Here is a 13957-nt window from a genome sequence, read left to right on the forward strand (position 1 = left end):
AGAGTGAGCAGGGGTACTTGGGGATTAGAAGCACATTGGCCTCCTGGAGGTGTATAGTTGGATGGTATGGCATAGCAGCTTCTAAGTTCCCTGCTTTCCAGTCCACAGGCAGTAATGAGAAAAAGGCAAGTCTTTTCTTTGCTCAGCCTGGAGTTGGGGAAGGAAAAGCAAGTTCCAGCCTGGAAACCCAGGCAGGAGGAGATAAAGCCAGAGGAAAGCTAGAAACCTATTTTTGCTGGGTGATCCCTGTTTTGTGGATATCACAGCCATTGCTTTATTTCCATTGTCGTCTTTGTAGTTGTGAACTCCTGTGCACATAACAGGAGGCAAAATAAAACTCATTTCACCATCAAAATAATCTCTCTCTCCAGGTCTGGATTGAGATTTACAAACTATAGGCTCATGCCTAGGACTAAAGCTCCTGAAGTCATGTAATTACATCAGAATCAGTTTTCATTTTTTTTAAAAAAGCAAATCTCTAGCCCCATGGTTATGAAGAAAAGTTTCACTGTAACTTACCTGGGTCTGCAAAGAGCCTGAGACAAAAGCTTTGGGCAGTATGAATTGCCCCATGCATCTCAATGGGCTGTTAACTCCAATACTTATTGCTCTTGGTTGGCCCTACCAACATCACCTCAACAGAGGACTGTGTGTCTGGCAGGAAGAGAAGAGTGCATCAAGCCCAGCCCGTCCACCCAAGCAGATATTCCAGCTGTTCAGGTGTAAGTACTGGGGTGTCCCGGCTACCCATCTGAGAGAGGGAGAAGGTGGCACCTGCTGCTACTCCTGGGGGCTGGAGAAGAAAGGTGCACTAGGCCGTTGCCTATCACTGTCTGGGGATGGGGACCACTGTCATCACCACTCTAAGTGTATGGATGCTGTGCATGTTGTGTTTAGGGCCCTGCATTGACTTAATCCAGCCCTGTCTCTCCCTCTCTAAATCCACACCTGAGAGTTCCCAGAAGACACTGTCAGCATATTTGGGTCACAGGCAACTACAGTGAAATTGTCAGTTGTCCTACGTTCCATCTGGGTAATATTTGTCCATTATACTTTCTTTTCATTTATAGATCTAAAATGTAGTAATAGTAACAGTTGGCACTTACATAGCCCCTTTCCTGCAAATGTCCAAGTGCTTTACCTAGTGAGTAAATACCTCTATTTTACAGATAGGGAAACTGATGCACAGGAAAGCTAAGTGGGTCAGTGAGGACACAGAACAAGAGAGAAGGTGAATATTAGAAAATAGGACCCCTGATTCACCATCCCTGCTCCAAACATTGTCACGCTGCTTCCTTAGGTTAAAAAAAATATCTGCCTAGGCTCAGATCAGAGAAAAGGGGAAAACCTAAACATATGAGAATATATCTCAGAAGTTCTCATTCTTCATTACTATTACAATTTCACTTTATGGTGGGGGAGAGAGAGAGAGAGGATAATGAGACTTACAATAAATCTCACAATCAGTTTGTTATGCAACATCTGTCTAAGCAGCCCCAAACAAGAGGCTTTTATAAATTAAAGTTCAAGTGTCATATATAGTAGGTATGTAAACAAGGATGTCACAAAGATAGACATATACAGTGTATCAGTCTCTAACTGTAGATTACTAAAACAACGTTTATCAACCAATGACCCAAGCCTGAGAATCTTAAAGCTAAAGGGACAGATGCTTGGGAATTGTAAATTAACATAATTCTATTGGCTTCACTAGAGCTATGTGGATTTCACACTAGCTAAAATCTGGTGCAAAATTGTGTAGTGAGATTATCAAATATGTCTCTGCCAAGATCCCATTCAGCCTCTTGCTCTGGCCATGATAAAAGTTTTGCATCTTAAAACAACATGCTACCCACAGAAATATTTATCTGAGCACCACATAGCAGAACTCAAGACTGTGCAGGGTAGAGCACAGTAGCTTGTGCTCCAGTTGTCAAAAATTCTGCACTAAGGATAACAACCTTATGGATTTGGTGCTGAATTTTGAGGGAAACATGCTCCCTGGAAGAAAATAGGTTAAAAGATTTAATTACAATAACCCCTCCAAAGTTACCAATACACAATTGGGAGCAAAGGTATTGGGCATATTTGGGGGATTAATTTGAGCGTTGGCGTGGTCTCTGCCTTCCCATGAACATATATTGCACAAAAGCAGAAGCCTGGATCACATTCAGCTTGCCAAGGGGATTAGAGTTTTGCTTCAACAGTAGTTCCAAGGTGTGATCAAACCTAATGAGGTCCAGGCTTTAGCTCCTACCTTCAACCCCACAGCCTGTAAGTTTTCAGCTCTAGTAGTATTATCGTTTAGCCCCTATTTTCTATCTTCAATATACCAGTTACTGTTTGTAACCCTCTTGACAAGTTTCTTTGATGGCTGTCACACTCACTAGGCTTGGTGATAAGGCATCCAGTATTGTCAGATCTTTTAATTGCATTAAATACCGTCTAAGGACAGCCCCAGGTGCTCTATTCCAGATAAGATGGATTCCCCTGTTAAACATACATGATGTGAAGAGGAATGATGTGCAGCAATAGTAGGATATTTGTGGCTACGCTCTCCCCTGTACCACTAAGAGGTGACTTAAAAAAGCTGGCCAAAGGACTTCTGTGGCAATTCTAATCATAAGGGCTACAGCTACCACACAGGAAACCAGGTGTCTGGTATATCCTCAAGTGATTAATCTCTCACCTACAATAAAGAAGGCTGGAATTTTTATTTTTTTTTAGTGTTTTGTTTTCTAACCACAGCAGCCATGGACCAAAGTAGCAAAATTTCATAGGCCAACATTAAATTTCATAAATGTACTTTCATGATTAATATCAACCAACCAATGCTTTATGTGACAGAAATGGTTCACCACCCAGCTAACAAAATAAAAATAATGTCCAAGTACTTTTTAGTTTGTTGGAGCTTTAATTTGAAACATTCCAGAACTCAAGGGGTATATTTATGTCTGATGTGTTCAAAAACACAACAACTTTCAATAAAATCAACTTAACTAAGAATCTAAACAGGAAAGAATAACTATAGAAATGGTGAGTATGTTATTTGAGTTTATGGTAAAGCATGCTGTATAGACAAACCCATTGGTTTTCTGTGTTTATATTTATCCTTTAGCAGTGCAGTGTAATGTGAAAAGGATCTTTCAGCTCTTGCACTGGGAATGGACTCAAAGACAACTGCAATATTTGTCAAATCTGGAAAACATTCTGTGAAGTCTGCCAGAGCTGAATGATGATGTTTTTCATTCAGCCTGACAGAGCTGATTTCTTGCATGTACCTTCTAAATGAGCAATTTCCAGGGATTTTTTAAAAAAAGGCAAAATGTTTGCATTTTATGTTTTTTCCAGAGTTTAGGTGTTTAACAGGAAACAGTTAATTTCACATTTTCTGTGATGTCTGTGAAAGTAACAGCCTGAAACTCCACAAATGGTGGGTTTGAGAACTCATAGCCAGAACCTATTTCTATGGGTACGCAATGGAGAATTCCAAAGAAGCATTAATATACAAAGCAGCAGGATGAAACAAGTAGAGAGGATGCGTACCACCAGCAGGGAGATTCTCAGATGCTGATAAGCAAGGAGCAGCAGTAGGAAGAGGGCTTAGGGTTTCTGCTGCCTTCCACATTAGTTGTGCAGAAACAATGTTTTCTTTCTTTCAGAGTTAATAGTAACAGAAAACGGAGTAGAGTACCTGCACTGTACCACAGATACAGTAAACTATTTTCAGACTGGATTTTAGAGCAGCCGTTCACTAGAGAAGTTGACTCTTGTTTCAAGAGCATAGAATCATAGAAGATTGGGGTTGGAAGAGACTTCAGGAGGTCATCTAGTCCAACACCCTGCTCAAAGCAGGAGTAACCCCAACTAAATCATCCCAGCCAGGGCTTTGTCAAGCCTGGCCTTAAAAACCGCTAAGGATGGAGACTCCACCACCTTCCTAGGTAACCCATTACAGTGCTTCACCACCCTCCTAGTGAAATAGTTTTTCCTAATATCCAACCTAGACCTCCCCCACTTCAACTTGAGACCATTGCTCCTTGTTCTGTCATCTGCCACCACTAAGAACAGCCGAGCTCCATTCTCTTTGGAACCCCCCTTCAGGTAGTTGAAGGCTGCTATCAAATACTCCCCTCACTCTTCTCTTCTGCAGACTAAATAAGCCCAGTTCCCTCAGCCTCTCCTCATAAGTCATGTGCCCCAGCCCCCTAATCATTTTCATTGTCCTCCACTGGACTCTCTCCAATTAGTTCACATCCTTTCTGTAGTGAGGGGCCCAAAACTGGACACAGTACTCCAGATGTGGCCTCACCAGTGCCGAATACAGAGGAATAATCACTTCCCTTTTTCTGTTAGCAACACTCCTACTAATGCAGCCCAATAATGCCATTAGCCCTCTTGGCAACAAGGGCACACTGTTAACTCTCATCCAGCTTCTCATCCATTGTAATCCCCAGGTCCTTTTCTGCAGAGCTGCCATTTAGCTAGTCGGGCCCCAGCCTGTAGCAGTGGGCGGGATTCTTCTGTCATAAATGCATGACTCTGCACTTGTCCTTGTTGAACCTCATCAGATGTCTGTTGGCCCAATCCTTTAATTTATCTAGGTCACTCTGGACCCTATTCCTACCCTCCAGCATATCTACCTCTCCCCCCAGTTTAGTGTCTTCCACAAATTTGCTGAGGGTGCAGTCCATCCCATCATCCAGATCATTAATGAAGATGTTGAACCAAACCTGCCCCAGGACCGACCCGTGGGGCACTCCGCTTGAAACCGGCTGCCAACTAGACATAGAGCCATTGATCACTACCTGTTGAGCCCGATGATCTAGCCAGCTTTTTATCCACCCTAAAGATCAAACATCCAAGGTTTTTTTTTCTCCCAGCACTTTGTACAATGGGCTTTGGCAAAAGTCACAGAGTAGAAAATGTGAAGGATAGGTGGTTATACAGATTCTAAACTGTGTGTGCTGTATACACAAGGCTGAGAGGTTAGATTTTTATTTCTGACTTCCCACCTAATAATGGTAAAGCAAACGACTATGGAAAATGTTCCATACACATATTTTTACTTAGGATGTTTGACTCTAGTAGTGAAATTGTTTTCTTGAGACCCATGTCTGATACAAGAAATGAAAGGCACTGCCAAAACACAGGAACTCATTTTAGTTGAGCTATTAAAGCCAGATATATTGAGCTGCCTCTGAACATTACACAACAGCTATAGTCTCACATCCTCTTTTTAAAGGTTGCCTAGCTATTAGCGGAGTTAGGAAGGGTCAAAAGCAATAATACAGGAATGATATAAAACTAAAGCTCTGTGACATTCCCCCTTTCTCTTTTCTCCAGCAAAAACTTGATCTTTGCTGGCTTAGCCATGTACTAGAACTTAGTATTTTGGTCCTGTTATCAGAGATGTATGCAGTCATAAGACTAAGAATATAATGAAACCCTCACAGTGTTTACATTTAACACACAAATATTGACTGGTGTGATAAGAAGAAAATGTCTGCAAGTAGTCTATCTCTGTGTCTTTTGACACATTTTAAAATGCTATATATAAAAAAGCAGCTAAATGAACAAAAATAGGTAAATGCTATAGCTGAAAGGTGTTGAAATGGGAGCAAGGCGTTGCAGATAACAAAACAGGAGAGACAGTAGAAGTTTACACTTCAGCTCTTCACTGAAAGAAGCTTAGGAAGCAAAAGAGGACAAACAGGAAACAAAATGTTTGCAGGATTGGGGCGTTACTGTGGGTTTTTTTATACATACATATTCTCAATTCACTGGAAGGAATATTACTGCGTTGCCACTTACCTCTCAAATGTTGTTGTGAATTTTATCCAGTGTAATTTCCTTCAAGATTCTTTTTAAAGTTTTGCAGAACCATTGGCCTGTTTGTTTGGAGAAAAGGAGAAGCAAGGTACAGTAAAGCTGCAGTGGGTCTCTTTCCCAAAAGACCTACCAAAACAACAGGGTCAACACACAGACTTAGAGCTCAATGCTGAAAAAATATACAGGTAACTTGACTCTCCCGAGAGTCCCATTAAATGAGATTAAATGATGCATCTGAAGAAGTGAGGTTTTTTACCCACAAAAGCTTATGCCCAAATAAATCTTTTAGTCTTTAAGGTGCCACCAGATTCCTTGTTGATTAAATGATATAGGATGACTTACTGGAGTAAAGCTGGACATAGACTTCACAGTTGCAGGATTCTGACCTTATTGTAGCTTCTTGATGATGATTTATTTTTATATTTTTGAGGGGGATGAAAAACAATGTTTTTGTAAATAAATATTAATGTATCGATTTCCATAATCTGCTAACTGCATCTTCTCCAAGTGATGATTTAATTGTACCAGTGCAATTAAATTAGCAGTGAGATCCACAACTGTAACTTAGAATTCAAAAAGTCCAATGCAGATTTATATTAGGACATGGGTGGGATGAACCTCTCCAGAGGCAGATTAAGGTTTCGTGGGGCTCTGGGCCAGAACAAAGGGCAGGTCCCCTCCCCACACCTTCTGCCTGTGGCCCCGCCCCCTTTCTGCTTCTTCCACCTATGGCCCTGCGCACAGCCCCACGCTGTTCTGCCTCATCCCCCTGCATCCACGCCCTTCTTCCTCCCACTGTCCCGCCCCATTCCACACACCCTCAATGTGGCCCCCATCTGCTCCTTTCTGCTCTCCACCATGGCCCCAAGACTGGAGAAGCTCTCCCCCCACCCCGCACCAGGGCCCTGGGGCATCAGCAGGGGGGTGAGAGCTCTCCCAGCCCTGAGGCCGCAGCAGGGAGCCAGACTTCTCCAGTGCCGTGGCCACAGCAGGGGTCTGGGCGCTGGGGCTTTCCCTGCCACCCCGCACTTCTGCGCAGGATGGGGATTGGAGCGTCGGGGCTTCTCACACCCTGCCTGCCCAACACCGGGCCTACTAGTGGCTCTCCATACTGGGGGGCACTAACTAAATGGAAGGACACGTGACTTCTCCAGGTGTCTCCTCCCCACACTGATCCCAACCAGGGCCCGTACTCTCTTCCTCCCACCCCAGCACGTTACCTGAGGGGGGAAGGGGCTTTGTCCTCCTGCTGCTCTGGCTACTCCCCCCCAGCACGTTTGGCTGCCTGCCACCATCCCTGGCAGGCCTAGGTGGGGAGTTGCCTGGGGGAAAGCCTGGCTCGGGCGGGGTGGCAGTGGCAAGGGAGTGGAGGGAAAGGGTGTTCCAGCTCAATCAGCTGCTATCCCCAGAAGCTGACCCTGGACAGGGAGTGGGCTCAGGGTCGGCTTTAGGACTGCAGGCCCCGATTCAAATGAGCTGCCGCCAAAATGCCACTGAAGACAAGATAGTGGCAGCAATTCAGCGGCAGCTCAATCGGTTGTCGCTGTTTCCAGCAGCACTTTGGTGGAGGGTGCAGGGCCTCACTTCCAGATGCTGTGGGACCCTCTTAGGTGCAGGGCCTGATTCCCAGGAATTGGGGCAATTGCCCTAAATCTGGCCCTGAGTGAGCTGCTACCCTTCCCCAGCCAGGCTTCTCTCCCAGCTGCTTCGGGTAGCATTCCAGCATGCCTGCAGAGGCTCTGGCCCTACTACTTCTCTCCCCGCCCAGCGCTGCTGCTGGGGAGCGGGGTCTAGGGGTGCGGAGACTTCCCTCATACTACCCTGGGGCAGGGTGCCCATTTTTCCAAGGGTCCCCAATTGGCCGGGGCCCATGGGCCCAGTGGATAATCCACCCCTGAGCCTCTTACATGCTAGCAAAGGACGTTGAGATTGTCAGAAATTTCCTTAGTCACTGAAAAAAAGCCAACAAGTGCCCGAAGGAAAGCTATTATTATGAGACTCCGTTATTATGGTTCTAGAGCCATTATAAAGTAACTCTGTTTCTGTGTTGTTGATCGGAGCCACAACTGTAACATATCTATTTATTTCTTTATGTTCAACCGAGCAGTTATGGCAAATTGAGAGTTGTACAAGTCAGGGGAACTGGCAGTACTGATTAGGTGAGGGTGTCTCAATGAATTACTATAACAAATCTCCTAAAGTCACCCTGTATTGGGACTCTAGACTGATTTACTCCTTTTGCTTGGTATTTTTTCTCCATTCTGTAGACTATCTTTAATCCCCACACCAACCTCAGTGTTTAGCTGTCCCACTTCTTCTTTCCTTGTTTCCTTCTTATTTATCCAGCTATAGAACCTTTTACTATTAGTTTACAATTAGTTTTAATTCCCTTTGCAAGGTCCATCTCTGCTTGGCTTTTGGCAGTTCTCACTTTAATCGTACACATTTTGACTTTCAAGAAGTTCCTTCCTAGATGATCCATCCCATCTTCCATTCCTTGTAGGTTTGTCTGCTTTCTCTTAATCACCTGTTTGAGATGCTTGGTCTGCAACCCTTCCCTGATTTTTTCCCCTTGTTTGGGATGCAGGCTTCAGATAGTTTCTGCAACTTCGACTTGAAGTAATTCCAAGCCAACTCCACATTCAAATCCTTGAGTTCTTTGATCCAGTTCACTTTCCTAATAAATTCCCTAATTTTTTCAAGTTAGCTCTTTTGAAATAAAGGATCCTAGTTGCAAATCTATTTTTGTTTATCCTTCCATTTTGTTTAACTGAATTAGCTCATGATCACTCGAACCAAGCATGACCTTGCACTCCATATATTTTATGGAAATATGTTTATAAGTGTGAACATGAAGTAACTGAAATATGCTTCATGCAAAAGGTTTCTTGTAAGGTATCATTACAAAGCTTATGATCTACTGAGTGTTTTCATCCTATTTGCATGCATTATTTCAATGTCCAGAGTTAGGAGAATAAGATATAAACTTGTATTACTATGTAAACATGTTAAGTGGAAGACATTAAGGGTGCTTCAGAATCCGTGAACTGTGAATGAGTTTGTTTACCTGCAAACCTTCCTATATATGTGTCTTCCAGGTACTAGGTAATGAAGAAGGAGGTCTTACAGTGCCATGTGATCATATCACCTGAACTGGAATCCATCTTTAACCTGATGCTTTTCCATTTTGAAGGAGGGTGGGAGCCCAGAGGGACACAAAGGATTCCCACCTTGTGCCAAAGATATAAAATTGGGTGGAACAGAACAAAGGGGGCTACCAGTCATGAGAAATCCCTGAGTTACCACCTGAGCTGGAACTAACAAGGGCCGTACGAGAGGAACGGACTGGGCCCAGACTAGGAAGGAGTCTAGTCTGTGAAAGAAGCTTATTGGAACATCTCTGAGGGTGAGATTTATCTGTATTCAGTTTCTTAATGTATTAGGCTTAAACTTGCATCATTGGCTGTTAGGTCCACTCTTTCTGGGGCACCTGGCATTGGCCACTGTCGGAAGATAGGATACTGGGCTAGATGGACCTTTGGTCTGACCCGGTACGGCCGTTGTTATGTTCTTATTAAGTTCCAGCTCCAATCTCCTGTTCTGGGGCAGTCTGCCAGGCACTCTGTCCCAGAGCTCAGCACCCCAGGGCTTCTTGGGTCCATGGCAGCCTTCCAGGCAGACTGCCATTGAGTCTGGGCTCCATTCCTTTTCACAAAGAATTTTGAAATGTTTGGGTTTTGTTCTAAACCAAAATGAAACCAAATTTCATAATATTGAAGTCCTCCACAAAACAGCATTACTTTTCTCCACCCAGCTCTACTTTCAATTCATCAGCTGGCTACCAGTGTTAATGAACTAGCCTTCCCTTGAAATGGCAAGTCTTCCTGAAATTATAACTAGACAAAGAAATAGGATCCCCCACATAGCAAAACAATTGTTTGGAGAAGGTTTGATTTGATTTATTTTACAAACTCTCTCTCCTGAAATTAATGTTTGTTGCTCTTGAAAAGAATACTTGTACATCAGCTTTGACTGAAAAGGATAAAAAAAGGAGAACTTTGATCAAAACTCTCGTGTTATTTTTCAAAGAGGCCAGCTCTCTTTGTGTTAAGACCAGTTTACAGGATAATTTTGGGAACTACTGAGGCCATTACTACTGACCACAAGTTCTAGCTTTAGCCTGAAGACTTTCATATACCTCCATTAGAGCCCTGAATGGTTGGCTGAGAACATGAAATAGAGCCCATGGGTACCAGACAGAGAGAGCCCTTTCCATTAGCCCCAGCTAGCATTTGACATAAGGATTTCTCTGTCTGGTTCACTGGTTCACTGATGTGTGGATCCTTTAAAAAAAAATATCTGAAGTTCTGCATTCACCAATTGAGGGACCTGAGAATAGAGAATTGGATCTTGCCCTCTGCCAATAGATGTGATAGGGTGTGATGTGGAGGAGCTGACAGGATTTACTGGGTAGGCCTCATGTAAACCCTTGTTCACAGAAGCAGGTCTGTGCATGAGGTTAGCATTCTCAATAAGTTTCACTAAGAATTGGATTTTCATTTCTGTGACACCATTTCTTGTTTTTGTTTACAGTCATCTTCATCATGGCTTCCTCTTCCTCTTAACGTTCTGCTGAGAAGAGACCGTGGGCCAACTTGTCAGCGCAAATGGTGATTCCCATCAGCCATATGCAAAGTGGGAGAATTGTCTGTGGGATGAAAAATGGGAATTTGAAAACAGGTCTCTTTTAGGAATCTATTCAGATGTTTCAGACTGAGTCCTGCTCCATTTATTCCTGAGTCCCTGCAGCTAGAAATAGAATGACCAGCCCTCGATAGGGAATGGGTTATTTCTAGAGCCTCATGACATCCTTCTTATTTTCTGTATTTTTCCATTTTATTTTTCCGGAAATCATGTCTTGTTTTAGCTGTCAAAAATGTTTTTTCTTTTTATTACATTTGCATTAATAAAATACCACAAATGACCTTGTATAGACAAAATCAGTGTATAAATCCCAGTTATTTACACTACATCATTTTATCAAGCATAAATCATTATTCCATGCCTTGAGATATTCACCCCCCACCACCACCACCACACACAGACACCCCATAGGTAACCACCCCAAAACACCTGGACATCTCTTTAGGGTTTCCCTCCTCGAAATTTACCCAGTACTGCATTCCCCACTCAGTGCCACAAATCCCATGGGACACTGCAGATCTTCCCAATCCCTACTGCTTCCTTCGCCAGCTCCCTGCTTCCACCAGCTTCCACTCTATTTACCTAGGGATGCTCCCTGGGCACCCTCATTTTCCCTTCTATATTCCCTCTCTGCCATTGAACCTCACCCACTCAAGCCCCCATTAACCTCTCCCCCTTTAAATATTTCCCATCCCACACTGAGTTCCAGGGACCCCCTCCTCTAGACCCCTTTATATATTTCCTCTGCCTCACTGAACCCCTAACCCTACCCTTCTGGCCCTCTTCTTGCCCTCCTCCCTCAGGAGACGAGGGTGTCAGGTCCTGCCTCCAGGGCGGTGGAGGTCCTTGGGGGGGAGGGAGGGTGCAGAGCAAGCCCCTCCTGCAGTGGTGGTTCCTGTCTCTGGAGCTGGGCCCAATGCCAAGCTTTGTGACCTGGTGCAGCACTAGTCAGGTTTGGCCTGACCATTCCTTTCTCATGATGATGGCAAGGCAGCCAGGCCAAATTTGAGTGAGTGGTTCTGTGACCCCTTGTGCCAGGTCACAATGCCACGCTCTCAAATTTGGCCTGGCTGCCCCCATACTACTGTGTACCGCAGGTCACAACTCCTGGAGTGGGGAGCCCAGCCCAGGTCTGAGTGACAGAAGCCACTGCTGCAAGGTGAGGTTTTACTTCCTTTTTGTTTTATATTATTTTGCATTTGCAAAATCCACAGGGTGCTTGCTACAGCACTCTGATCTGAAGTAGCTGATGGATATCCTGGCATTTCCAGGGGGTTGTGTGAAATTGGGAATTGGACAAAACTGTGCTTCTAATTCTTTGCACAGTATCACAGAGCCACTCCCTCTGGTTATCCAGGGACCTCATTTTGACCAAAGCTGTAGCTAATTTTCTATCAAACTGAAAGAACCTGGTACCAGTTGCAGGTCTAACTCCTGGTAGGGCCCGTCAGAAGTTATGCTCTGAGGCACCTGAAGGCAGCGCCTGACCTTGCTTCACTAAAGTGGTATTTTCTGTCATACTACAGCAACTTCATCAACTTGCCTTGTGCTCTGTAGTCCCTGACAGGAGCTAGGATTGTAAAGCTCCTTTTCCAATATCTATGGCTACGGCTTTCTGCAATGATCCCCACTGCAACATGAAGCACTGGAAACTGTTCCGCCTGAGCAACTAATCTCAATGACTGAGGCCCCTCAACCAGCATAAAACATTTTTGTGCCACACTATTTCTTTTCAGGGTGAAAAACCCTTAGGTTATGGGCTATTTTAGGATCAGAAAGCTCATATGGCAACACTGACCACCCATGTAAGCTGTTGAATATCACTTTGCACTTTTATTTATTTCTGTTGATGTTAGGCAGTGGCCTACAGACCTTTCATGTCCAGGGGTGGGAGCAAAATGATACCTGATCAGACCTGGCTGCCTACAAAAGGCCTCCATAGTAAAGATGCCACTCTTTCAGGCATAAGAGTCTCCCCCAGTTAGAAATGCTGAGTCCCTGGCCACTAGAGAAGATAGCCTCATTTACCTTTGGAAGTGACACCATGTTGAATTTGGACTAGTGCACCCGAAAAAATGTATGGCCTTATAAAATGGAGGCCAGGCAAGTTAGAAACAAGGAAAGGCTAGGTCAAGAGACTCCTTAGTGCCTGCTTATTCTTCCACATCTGGGCTACTCGCCTTCTTGTCACTCTATGGAGAACTGCTGCAAGGCAGGGCGATAGGTGAAGCATGGCAGCATGCAGCAGCAGCTAATCTGGCCTGGTTGTCCCCCATTGCGACCAGGGGAACAGCAGCCCCATCATTAGGGTGTGGTGACCCAAAGGGGATGACAGCCTGTTTCCTAATATTTTAGGAGTGGCAGGAAATCCCCAGTCCTTTATTACATCTTTCCAGAGCACTTGAGCAGGAACAGTTACAGTTTGTTTAGGGCAGCTCTCGCCCTCCTAAGTGTAGTTTCACAGCATTCAGTGCTCTGCTGATCCTGTTTTATTATTTGAGCCCTAACTCTGATTCCACCAGCTGGCCTTCCTCCCATCAGAAGAAAAAAGATCTTTATAAAAAATTCTAAAGTGTGCACGCATAGAGGAATCTGCATGGCTTTTTGGGTTGGTCTGTTCTGTGTTAATTTGTCAAGCTGCATATCATGAAGGGAAGTTGGGGAACTGGGTGCTGAGGCTTAGCTACCATGCTCCACTCTGTAAAGGTAAGTAGGGGAACCAGTGCTGAGTTATTTATAGTATCTTTGGGAGTTTGTCCCTATAATCCTGCCTTAGGGGGCTCAGCCATTGCACCAAATATAGTTCAAGTGGCTCAACCTCACTGCCCCCCATACAGGGGCTTACCTTGTCTTGTATCCTCAGCAGGGGTTCCATCAGGTAGGAGCAGGTGTTGCATCCCACCCCCAGGGTTGTGATGTTGTGGAGTGCATATTTGGGTCCTGCCTACAGATCAGGTCCAGCCCCTGGCATTGGGATCTAGAAGCCCTGGGTTGGGCTGGAGAGTGAGCCCACCCCCACCGCTCATCCCACAGCAGCTCCCGTCCTTCCAGGCTGGGACCAGCTCCCCCTGCTTGCCCATTTGCTCTTACCACAGCATGCAGGTAAGGCCTGCTCCCTGCAACACTGCCCTCTTTCTGGTGAGGGTTCTGCTGGATTGCCTGCTCTGAGCTAGACTGTGGCAGGTGAAAAATTGGTCAGGCCATGGCCCAGTTACCCCCTCCACCTCTGTGGCCTGTGTTCTTAGGGATGGTACTGTGAATTAAGAATGGACTTGTAAGCTCTATCCCTTTCTGTTGTAAGAAGTTTAGATTGTTCTGCATCTCCCCTGGGGCCTAGGCTAGCAGTCCTGTTATAGAGGTGGCAGACTGGGGCAAGGCTAGGCCTGAAGGTCCCTTATCAGATTCAAACATTACTGGTGTC

The sequence above is a fragment of the Gopherus flavomarginatus genome, chromosome 1 (genome assembly GCF_025201925.1).
Source record: "Gopherus flavomarginatus isolate rGopFla2 chromosome 1, rGopFla2.mat.asm, whole genome shotgun sequence".
Taxonomy (NCBI): domain Eukaryota; kingdom Metazoa; phylum Chordata; order Testudines; family Testudinidae; genus Gopherus; species Gopherus flavomarginatus.